The sequence below is a fragment of the Pelodiscus sinensis genome, chromosome 19, assembly GCF_052426305.1.
Source record: "Pelodiscus sinensis isolate ZL-2025 chromosome 19, ASM5242630v1, whole genome shotgun sequence".
In the NCBI taxonomy this organism is placed as follows: domain Eukaryota; kingdom Metazoa; phylum Chordata; order Testudines; family Trionychidae; genus Pelodiscus; species Pelodiscus sinensis.
Window position 1 is genome coordinate 31943687 of NC_143070.1, and position 11412 is coordinate 31955098.

Sequence of the window (11412 nt, forward strand, 5' to 3'; positions counted from 1 at the left end):
CCGCGACAGCAAAGTCGGCAGCTTGTCCTCAGCCTCCAACGCTGCAGCCTGCACCTGCGGCCCTTCTCGGCAGCCCGCCCGCTGTGATCAAGCCAGACTCCCAGACACCCGAGTATAATTCTTCCCCGCCTGGGCCGGCTGGTGCTGCCCCCGGTTTGCTCGCGCTGTTTAAACACCTCAGTCTCCGCCCCTAGGAGCTTCCCCTCCCTAAAGGAGCCGGGTTGGTTCCAACCTTCTCAGGAACGTTCACAGCGCGGAATAGAACAGGAACAGCCGCGCTGGTGATGAAACCCTGGCACGGGGTCTAACGCGGGGTTTGTAACCCCCTCGTCTGGCAGCGTCACTGGAACAATTCTCTGACACGCTGTGCTTCTATTGCATTATCTACACGACGAGTTTTCTCAGCAAAAGAAGGTGCTAATTAGGATCTCATTTGCATGAGTACTGATCTTATTTGCATATTTTCTGGCGAACTGATTTTGCACTGAGGGGCTTGTGCCTCGGCCTCCTCTGCCCTTGGTGCCGGCTCTCCCGGCTGCCCCTGAGCGCTGCTGGACAAAGGAGGCAGCAAGGCAGGAGAGGGGGGAGGAGCAAGTCCCGCTGAGGCCGACAGCTCGGGCTCAAGCCTCCAGCCCCAGCACAAAACCTTCACCCGGCCCATGTGGCTCCCTCCTGCCCCCGCACACGCTCCCAGGGGGAAACGTGCCCCATGTTCCATCCCCGCGCCAGGCCTGGGTGACGGGCTCAGCCCTCGAGCACCCCACAGGGCCTGTGACGGATGGACTGAGAGCAGGGCCCTACGGACACCCCCTGTCCTGCCCCACTGGCCTGCGTGCGGCGCTGGCACGGGACAGGCAGGAACGGCAGCCGGAGAGAAAGCAGCTTGGACTGACGGGCGAGTCTCACTTGCTGACCAGACTCCCAGGCCCTGGGCTCTGGGGCCAGCCCCCCTGTGGGTCAGAGCCCCCTGGCCACAATGCTACTCCAGGGGGCCTGGTTCCAGGGCACCTAATCCCAGGGCTGGGGGCCTTTGCCCTGGAGTCTCAGAGCTCCCCCAGTGTCGGCTGCCGCTGGCCTGAATGGTGCTGGATGCTCCTGCTCCCCTCCCAGCAGGCTGGCCCTGCACAGGCTCTGTGCTCGCTGGAGCCTCCTCCTGCCAGGTCCCCGGCCTGCTCCCTGCAAAGCCTCAGCCTGGCTCCTTTCCTGCCCTCTGCTTGCGGGGCCCCTGGAAATGGCTCCGGGTGGATCCCCGAGCCCCAGCATTGGGTGCAGCATTGCTGGGCCCCCGGAGCCTGCGCTGCAGCTAGAAGGGGGAATCTCCCGCAGGGCTGGTGGGATGTAGAAAGCTGCTCCCTGGGAACCTTTCCCACGGCAGCGCCCCCAGCCTGGACAGCCCCTGCCCGGCCCAGCCCCCGCCCCAGGGTGGGCAGCATTTGGGGGGGCAGGTAGGAGAAACCCCCTCTTCTCTTCCCAGAGAGCAGACCCCCCAGAGCTGCAGTGGGAGGATCTGGCCCAGGGCTGCTCTCAGCAGAGGGGGCTGTGATCCCAGCCTGGGGCCAGGGAAGCTGCTACCAGCTCGTGCGGGGCGGGGGGAGCCATCCCAGAGAGGGTGGGGAGGGGGATCAAGAGGAGTGGGGCAGATAGGAGAGGTGAAGGGGAACAGGGATGTGTGAGGTGGGGGCAGGATGGGGAGGCAGGAGGCACTGAAGGGAGGTTGGGGGGATCATGCCAGACATGGGGTGGCTGGGAGCAGGGGTGCAATGGAGGGAAACTTGGGGGGGGGTCACAGGAAAGGAAAGGGGTCAGGGGAGGTTGGGAGGAGACTGGGGGAGCAAGAGCAGCCTGGCTGGGGAAGGGGAGACACAGGGCAGGGCTTGTACAGAAGGAAGGGGGGAGATACAACGGGAGCTCCCCCACACCCATGGGGCAGGAGGGGGGGCAGAGGTGCCTGGTGGTGGCACTTGAGGGCACCGACTGCTCTGCCCCCGACAAAATTTCTGAAGTTTATAACCAGGGTGTCCCAAATGCCCCCTGCCTCTGTGGGTGCCTCTCCCTGCACCCCTCCCTCTGCAGGCACCAGTCCCCCTGGGGGAGGAGCTGCCCCCTCCAGCAGCCTGAGGGGAATTGTTTCTGTGAATTTTTTTAAGTGTAGATATCTGCAAACACTGATCTGTAGGGACTGGCAACAGTTTATTTCCATATTTGCAGATTTGTTATTTGCATAATGGATATGCAGTTATGTAAATGTAATGTTACCGGTCGTTCAAAAATTTGTGAATGGGTTTGGCCATCCATGGTATAAAAAAAAGATTTGGAAACACTGGCCTGATCCATGGGGGCTGGCCAAATGCAAGGCAGGGAAAACACTAGGGCTACGTCTACACTCACAGATTCTTGCGTGAGAAAAATGCAAATGAGGCTAAGCGTCGAATATCGCCGAGCCTCATTTGCATACCTAATGAGCGACCTTTTTTGCAGAAGAGGCTCTTGCTCCAGGAGGAGCTGTCTACACTGCCCCTTCTTGCACAACAAAAACCCTCTTGTGCAATGCCGCTACGACGATTATTTTCAGGAATAGTAGCATTGCAAACGAGGGGATTTCTTGCACAAGAATGGGCAGTGTAGACAGCTCTCTGGTGCAAGAACCTCTTCTACAAAAACGGCAGCTCATTAGGTATGCAAATGAGGCTCCATTATATTCTAAACTTAGACTCATTTGCATATTTCTAGTGCAAGAAGCTGGGAGTGTAGACATAGCCTAGGTGAAGGGGGGGGGTTTTTTCCCCACCAGGCCTTTGTCCCTCGGAATCCCTGGGGACGTTGGGTTTTGTCTTGTTTGGTTTCCCTTTTCCCTGATTCCCTCCTCATGGCGGGGGAGGGGGCGGCGCTCTCACCCTTTCAGTGGGAAGCCCTGGCACAGAGATGGGATGGGAAGATGCTCTGAGCGAGTCCCTGGGCTATTTGGGAGAGAGAACTTGCACACGTCTGCCCTTTTCTCTATCACCAGGATGGCTGAGTGGTTAAGGCATTGGGCTTACGATCCAATAGATGTTTGTCTGCGTGGGTTCAAACCCCCCTCCTGGTAGCTTCCTGTTTTGGACACACATCCATCTGGATGGTGATTTGCCCTGCTATGGACTGGACTTCATCTCTGAAGGTCCCTTTGGCTATGTCTGGTGGCATGTGTGAGATGTGCTTTTGTGCAAGAGGATCTATACTCTCCTGTGCAAGAAAGCTCTGATGGCCATTTTAGCTATAGGGCTTTCTTGCACAAGAAACCCTTGTCCTGCATCCACACTGCCCTCCTGCACAAGAGGACTTACACCTGTTAGAAAAGAGCGTAGCTCATGTGCAGGAAGCCCTTTCTTACCACGCTTTACTGTAAAACTTCTTGCACAAGAGCGAGTGGGCAGTGTGGATGCTCTGCGGAAGAACGGCCCTTCTTGCACAATAACCCGCTGGTGTAGACACAGCCAATCAGTGTGGACACAGCCTTCCAGTTCTAGTCCCAGTTCTGATTGGCTGAGCTGGGAGGAAGTCACAGGGAGGAGACTCAGGACGTCCTTGTTCTCCTTAAGTCCCAGCAAATGAGCCAGAACCAATCGACTGCTCGGGGAATTGTTCTGTTTCTCGCCAGTGGTTGTCTCTGAGCAGCTCCTGAGTCTCTCTGTGTCCCGATGCTTCTAACCCACTGGCTGAGCCATCCCTAGGCCGGGCTGTGGGGCTGTATCTCACTGGAGGTCACGTTATTCTGATCAGTCAGGGTGTGAAACTCCAAACTGAGGGGGACTTTCAGCATCTAGGTCCTGTGCCCAGCGCTGCCCCAGACTGGCTGTGTGAGGTCAGACAAGGCCCTTTGCCTTTCTCAGCCTTTGTCCCTCCCTCTGTCAGTTGGGGGGAACAATCCCCTCCTGCCTGCCCCATGGTGGAGGAGTGTGTGAGGGTGTTGCTAGCAGCAGTGAGTACTAGGAGGTGTCCTGTCACCTGGGCTCCGTGTAGGGTGGCCAGATGGTTTCTACAAAAATACCAGAGACACTTGACATGACACCACAATCAACATTATTGTTATTTAGAAAATACCGGTCATTTCTATTTCTATTTTCTCAGTTTGTTTCCTGATTAGGAAGCTCAAATACTAGACTATCTGGTTCAAAACCGGAGACCTGGTAACCCAGCTCCATGTCAGCAGGGACACGCAGTCGAACACCTCCCCCCATATGCTGGCCCAGCCTTGTGCCTGCTGGTGGGGCTGCCTCCCCCCACATCAGTGGGGCCTCCTGCCCCTGTGCTGCTGCAGCAACTGCCAGTCTGCCCACACAGAGGCCTGGCAGCCATGTCGTCTGTGGGCAAGAGCAGGGAGAACGGCGCCTTCCTAGCCCAGCCCGGCCCCCCCATCCCATCGCTGAGGGAACTTTCCCCCAATGCCAGCCCCATGCTCAAGGGCTTTGGAAAAGGGCCAGGCCAAAGTAGCTCCCCCCTTGCTCCTACTGAGCCTCTGCCAGAGCTGCCCCTACTCAGGCTCTGCCCTGTCACCAGACAGACCCTGCTCTGCTCCAGCGCCCTTGCTCTGTCTGAGTCACTCCTGGAGCTGGTGGGACTAGACAGCTGCTGTCCTATAGGATGTGGCACTTCTTGGGGAACCATCTCTCAGGCCCCATAGGGAAAAAGGAAGCCAGGGCTTCCCAATCAAACCTCAGAAGGTCACAGTTCTATACCCCAGGTGGGACTTGAACCCACAACCCCTGGCTCCGGAGGCCAGTGCCTTGTCCATTAGGCCACTGGGGCCACACAAAAAGCAAGGAGATGGGACAGAAATTCTCTGTCCCAAAGGCTCACCCCTCACATTGGCTGGGCAGACACGTCCCTCCTCTCTACCCCGGCAGACACGTCTGCAGCCCCTGTCAGGGAGGCAGCTGGGCAGGTCACTGGCAGAGCTGAGCCCGGGCTGGCAGCAGTGCAGGCTGGTCAGCCACAGCCCTGGGAGAGCAGCAGGGGGCTCGGCTGGGGGGCGACGGGCCCGTGTGCTCTGCTGCTCACTGACGAGCTGGCTGCCCAAGTGCCCACACAGACGCTTCTTCAATCCCCACCCCCCTCAGCCACCCACCCCCAGCCTCTCCCAGCACAGCCTGCCCCCCCCCCCCAGGGCTTCCACAGGGGCCTCTGTCCCAGGGGGAATGTGGAGCCCCTACCCCCGGCACCCACCCACCCTGCTGCTGCTCCCCCCAGAGCAGAGGATTCACCCAGCACAAGTAAGTGTCTCTGTCCCCTCTGACCCCGGCTGCTGGGTTCCCTCCTGTTTAGCTGCCTGGCCCCAGGTAAGGTCACATGAGACTGCTCATATCCCTGCCTCAGCATGGAGCCCTGGGCAGCCGCCCTGCTCGCTCAGGTCTCAGGCTGGCAGGGCCTGCAGGGATACTGGGTTTGAATGACAAGGTGTTGGAGCAGCTATTAAAAGGCTTCTTCCTTGGCAGGGGCATTGTGCTTGTGGATTGGCTATTTCTTGGATGACTGGTGCTTGCACATGCAGCTGGGCTTTAGCAAATCAGAACGATGCGAGTTGTGAGTAACCCAGCGCCTCTGGAAATGGGAGTGGAGAAAAAAGTACAATATTGTCTAAAAAAATAAAATAACTTGAATAAAAATCAAAGTGCGACAAAAATAAATTATTTGAGTAAAGTACAAATACCCAAAAAAGGTCTTGAGTAGTTTAATCAAGTATTTCTACTTAGTTATTTTCCACCTTTCCCCAGCAGTCAGGGGTTCTTGGCCCCTTGCTGGTCTGCGGACTGGCAGTTTATTACCACTGACTGAGAGGGCTACATCTACACTGGCCCCTTTTCCGGAAGGGGCATGTTAATTTCAGCGATCGTAATAGGGAAATCCGCGGGGGATTTAAATATCCCCCGTGGCATTTAAATAAAAATGTCCGCCGCTTTTTTCCGGCTTTTAGAAAAGAGCGTCTACACTGGCCCCGATCCTCCCGAAAAAGCGCCCTTTTCTGGAGGATCTTATTCCTGCTTTGTGGGCTGGGCACATGGTCCCATCACCTGGACATATGGAGCCTCCCTCTGCAGCTTGGGCTGGAGGAGCCTTGGGCCAGCCACTGCAGCAGCAGGAATTTGGGATCAGGTCACCCCACTGGGGACAATGGAGGGAAGAGAAGAGTTTTCCCTGCCATTAGGGGAAAGCTGGACAGGCCCTTTTAGCCACTGGGTCTGTGCAGACTGGATCCTCCTCCTACCAGTTCTCTGGCCTCAGTCCTGCAAAGCTCTCAGCCTTTTGCCTGTTTCTGCTTCCCTGTCCATAGCAGGCAGCTGAAGACTGTGTCTGGGGGGGGGGGGGGGGGGCAGAAAGAGAGGGAGAGTAGTAACTGCAGCAAACAACTGTGAGGCTAATATGGGGCTTGAACCCATGACCTTGGCATTATTAGCACCACACTCTAACCAACTGAGCTAGCTGGCCTTGGGAATCTGAGCTCACAAAGGGCCCTTCCAGAAAGGCACCTCTTCTGTGACAGGGCTACTAGCAACTCACTGTGATGTGGGCTCACTAGTCCAGATGCTTTGAGGTTTGGTCAAGGTGGCTGGTGACCGGCATGGTGCACTGAGACCCAGGGCAAAGAAGCAGCCGGAATCTCTTGCTGCCAGCACCTTGCCTCCCAGCTTCTTCCCTGTCGGCAGCAGCCGCAGCCCCTTTCGGCCACTGGGAAGAGAGGCAGGAATGGGGCCAAGTAACGAGTCAGGCTGAGGGGGGCAGGCAAAGCTCATCTTGTCTTGCAGGGCCACTGGCAACAGTTTCTCTCTTGTGCGCTGCTGCTGAGGAGAAAAACACCCTGAGACGGACCAGAAAGAACAATTTAAAAGATTGTTTGGGGGGGGGGGGCACCTGCTAGTGTCAGGGGGGCAAGAGTCAGAGGCTGACAGCTCCTGGGGACCACACAAGAGACCACAAGGGTAAGCAGCAAGCTCCAGGCAGGTTAAGTTTTAGGGCCCAGCCCATCTCAGCCAGGCAGACCATAGCATCAGACTGAGCTCCAGGGGGCATCAGACACCCAGCAGGAGGCACAGAACTCTTTCTCTGGGGAGCCTGCAGATAAGGAGCCCAAAGCTCATAAAGTTGGAGGGTTTTGCAACAACCAGCCCAACCCCAGCAAGTCCCACAGTAATTTGAACTCGGATCACATGATTCAGAGCTCTGAGTGCTGCCTCTTACACCATGGCTACATCTAGACTGGCATGTTTTTCCGGAAATGCTTTTAACAGAAAAGTTTTCCATTAAAAGCATTTTCAGAAAAGAGCATCTAGATTGGCAGGACACTTTTCCGCAAAATCACTTTTTGTGGAAAAGCATCCGTGGCCAATCTAGATGCGCTTTTCTGCAAAAAAGCCCCGATCGCCATTTTCTCAACGCTCATGTGACGGGGGGGCGGGGGGGGGGGGGCGTAACTTCAGCTGATAATGCCCCTGGGTGCCAACCTGGGGAAGCCAGATAAATTAGGCCAGGCAGCTGCTTGTGCCTTGGCCTCCCCTTCCCTGGGAGGCTGGTGCATTGGGCCGGCTCTGCCTGCTGCCTCCCTTGTGTGACTTGCCCAGTGTAACAGGCCAAATGTCGGAAAAGCCTCTCCCCCCCCCCCCAAAAAAAGCAGAAGGAAAAAGCTGCACAAATTGGGTTTTGAAATGTGCGTAGCTTTTCCCAGAAGAGCAGTGTAGGGCAGACATAGCCTGAGTGTTGCTCAGCACTGGTAGGAGACAGGGAGGGATAAAATGATCTAACGGCACCTGAAGCCTTTCAGAACAACTCCCAGCCCCAACCGCAAGAACCAGCCCTTCCCTCCATCCTCACTGGGGTCTTCTGGGAACTGTCTGGACTCGAGCCCACCCCAGTTTCACCCTAAGGATTGCCTGTTCTGTAAAAGCTGCACCCTCGAAATGAGAAAGCAGATAAAGTGACACTCGTGGGACTTGAACCCACAAACTTTGAATGTCTAGCTGGGCTCACATGAATCACTGCAGCTTAAAATAGTGATAGAAAAGTAGCCATGTTAGTCTAGGGTAGCTGAAACAAAATACAGAAAAAAACCAGTTTCTTGCCATTTTAACTCAGAAAGGACATTATCTCAATGACTTAATTACCTGCATCCTGCTTCAAAAGCCTTTTAAAACTGCACTTTCAAGGGAATCCTCTGAACTGTTCTTCATGCTAAAATTCGACACTTTACGGCGGGGTCCTAACAAAGACTCTAGTTATCTTACCCATTACAAAGATAGCTTCCCCAATTATCACCTCTAATATCATTAGCTCACAGACATTTACCTTCCCCCCCGCATCCCCGTTCTGTTCTGAAATTTGATTTGTCCTTTTCATATGTGTTTGGTTTTTTTAAGTGTATCCTTCGCTATATATGGTTGTGACAATTTTCTTCCACTATTTGATCTGAGGAAGTGGGTCTGGCCCACGAAAGCTCATCATCTAATAAACCATCTTGTAAAGTGCTACACAGTCCTGTATTTTGTTGCAGCTTAAAAGTCCAACATGCTTTCCATTGCACCACAGAGCCTGATATCTCCACTGTCTGCTTTGCAGCACGGCAATTGCTGGTGGCAAAGAAAGGGGAGCCAGGTCTGTCTCTTTTGGGAGAGCAAGTAGGAAGAGGGAGGGGGCCACTGAGCCCCTGACAGTGAAAATAAGGGATAAGAGCTGAGCTGCAGTTGGAGAATGTGGGCATCGATCCCACTGCCTCTCGCATGCTAAGCAAGCGCTCTACCAGTTGAGCTAATTCCCCTGCTGCATTTACAGAGGCCTTCTTGGAGGCTCTTCCCTTCTCCATAGCGACGTCTGTCAGCTAGGTCAGTTAGTCGTGGGAAAGAAGAAGGCTCCGAAAAGGCCTCAAGGGCAATTCTCAAGGAGACTCCCTGCAGCAAAGCCATGGGGGGAGGGGGGGGAGCTCTGAGATGGCCCCTGCCCTGCAGCCTGTCCCAGCTGGCCACTGTCATGGACTCTCTGTGAGGTCATCACCTCCTAACCTCCTTTAGCCAATAAGCTGAGGGGCTGCAAAAGGCCCTTGTGATGTCACTGCCACACCCACCCCTGCCCGCCAGGGCTAATGTCCTGCCCCAGGCAGCCCCTTTGCATGGCTGAGCTGCTCCCAGGGGTGAAAGTGACACATTTCTCACAGGGAGTCCTGGGAGATGAAGCAGCTGGAGGGAGCCAGGAGAGCAGAGGCCAGCCTGAGAGCTGAGAGTCAGAGGTGCCCACTGCATTTTCCCACCACAGGTCCCATGGTGTAAGGGGCAGCACTCAGGACTCTGAATCCTGCAATCTGAGTTCAAATCTCAGTGGGACCTACTAAGGCTGAGCTGGTTGTTACAAGGTTGAGGTGCTTTGGCTTCTATACCCTGAGGTTCACTGGATAAAATTTTGTTCCTCTTGCTGGGTGTCTGAGGCCACTGGAGCTCCATCTCCAGACTGAGCAGGTGGGTGGGAAGGGCCTGATGCCATCACAGCTGCAGGGCAGGTCACCCACCTGAATTCTGAGCTCAGCCCGTGCTGGAGGCAGCCAGAGAGTGTGAGCGGGTCAGAGGGGGAATTGGGGGAAGGGTCCTGAGTCCTGGCTCCCAGCAATGTACCTTGGCACAAACACCAATGGCCCCTGCACAAAGTGCATTGTGGGAATAAGAGTTGGGGCAGCAGGAAAGGGGCCGGCCCCTCAGTACCAGGGCAGAGGCAGGAGAAGATGGGAATGAATCCTGCTACCTCTGCCCTGGCAGGAGGGCTGGGGTCTAGGAATTTTTCACCCCGGCTTTGTGGGAGGCCAAGTAGGAAAGGGCCACTGCAGGTGCACAACCCCCTCGCTGCTGTGTCTGTGGAAAGGGGGAAGAGGACACACACTTGTCACTGGGGAACAGGGCGCATGGATCCCACTCGTTCCTGCAGAAAATGAAACAGGCTGAGCATTTTGCAGAGAACAGGCCAGAGCCCTTCTCCTGTCCCTGGAGAGATGGAAATGGGGCCGTTCCTTGTGGGGAAAGAAGTGGGTGTGTCGGGAGTGGGGTTCGAGTTCAAACCTCTCCACAGACCAGAACCCCACATTATGGGCAAGAAAGAGCCTTGAGTCAGGCAGTGGAGAACTCTTGGCTCCTGTTATGCTGGGATGGGATATTAGGAAACTTTTTGTACAGAGCCTGGCTAGCTCAGTTGGTTCAGCCTGATCCTCTTAATCTCTGGGTCATGGGTTCAAGCCCTGTGCTGGGCAGTTCCTTTCTTTAACTCACTTTCTCAGTCTACAAGCAATTGGCTCTCAGTTTTCACCAGGGTTTTAGAAAGAAAAAGTCTAGTCCTGGGGTCTAGCTTTAGTAGAAGCAAAGAGAGAACCAACTGCAATTTCCATCTTCTGAGGAGAAGGGAAGAGGATTTTCTTCTCCTCAGTTCTAGCCACATCAGCTCAGGGAGGAGAAAAAAATAACCCTCCGCCCACTGATTGTCCCCGTCAGCTTCTGTAGCTTCACCTCCTTCCAGCAAATTGAAGAAGGCCGGGTCCCCCCCTGGGGACTCCAACCCAAACCCTAGGACCAAGGGATTTACAAGCCAGATGATCAATGTTTGCTGCACTTCTCTCTCCCCCAAACTATGCCAAACCTCAAAGGTAAATTCTACAGCCCCAGCGGCTGGGGGGGATGTGCATTTCAGAGCCTCTGCCCGCTGATCTGTAGCCTTCTGTGCCCAGGGAGCCAGACACCGCCAGGGCTGGAGGGAAATGGGGAATGGCTGCACTTTGGGAGTCAAAGGTGTTGTCTAGGACCATAGATTAGAACAGTTTCACCAAACTCCCTGAGGAGGGCACCATGGCTCATTTGGCTTTTCCTGAACCAGCAGTTCCATGGGTGGCCAGGGGAGGCCTCTTCTGTGTCCCAGGAGGACCTAGGAAAATGTGAGCTGCCACCACACATGAAGCCCTCACCGCTGCCGGAGCCATTCCCTATGCTCAGCGGCCGGCTGCTAGCATGTGCAGGCTGGGATGCTGTGTGCAGGCAGCCTGCACGTGCAGGATATGATGTAGTGCACTGTGCGTGGAATGGCCCCATTCCCGCCTCCCTTCCCGCGCTGATCCAGTGGCCGAAAGGGGCTGTGGCTGCTGCTGACAGGGAAGTAGCTGGGAGGCAAGATGCTGGCAGCAAGAGAATCCGGCTGCCTCTTTGCTCTGGGTCTCAGTGCACCATGTTGACTGCAGCCACCGTGACCGAACCTCAAACCAGCTGGACTAGCCAGCCCACATCACAGTGAGTCACTAGTGGCCCTGGCAGAGAAGAGCCCTTGGCAGCTGCAGAGACATCGCTGCAGCTGTGTGAAGCGCATTTCTTGAAAGGGCCACTTGTGAACTGTACTTTCGTTTGCTGGCTAGCTCAGTTGGTTAGA

At 55.5% G+C, this 11412-nt stretch overlaps 4 non-coding genes across 4 annotated transcripts; 2 read left to right on the forward strand and 2 right to left on the reverse strand.

Annotated features, from left to right (window-relative positions):
* Positions 1–3002: 3002 nt before the first annotated feature.
* Positions 3003–3085, forward strand: TRNAL-UAA (transfer RNA leucine (anticodon UAA)). The gene has a single exon. It is a non-coding gene; the product is annotated as a tRNA-Val (tRNA).
* A 1627-nt stretch (positions 3086–4712) lies between these two features.
* Positions 4713–4785, reverse strand: TRNAR-CCG (transfer RNA arginine (anticodon CCG)). Its single transcript has one exon. It is a non-coding gene; the product is annotated as a tRNA-Arg (tRNA).
* Positions 4786–8709: 3924 nt separating this feature from the next.
* On the reverse strand, positions 8710–8782 carry TRNAA-AGC (transfer RNA alanine (anticodon AGC)). The gene has a single exon. It is a non-coding gene; the product is annotated as a tRNA-Ala (tRNA).
* A 490-nt stretch (positions 8783–9272) lies between these two features.
* Positions 9273–9344, forward strand: TRNAQ-CUG (transfer RNA glutamine (anticodon CUG)). The gene has a single exon. It is a non-coding gene; the product is annotated as a tRNA-Gln (tRNA).
* Positions 9345–11412: the final 2068 nt, after the last annotated feature.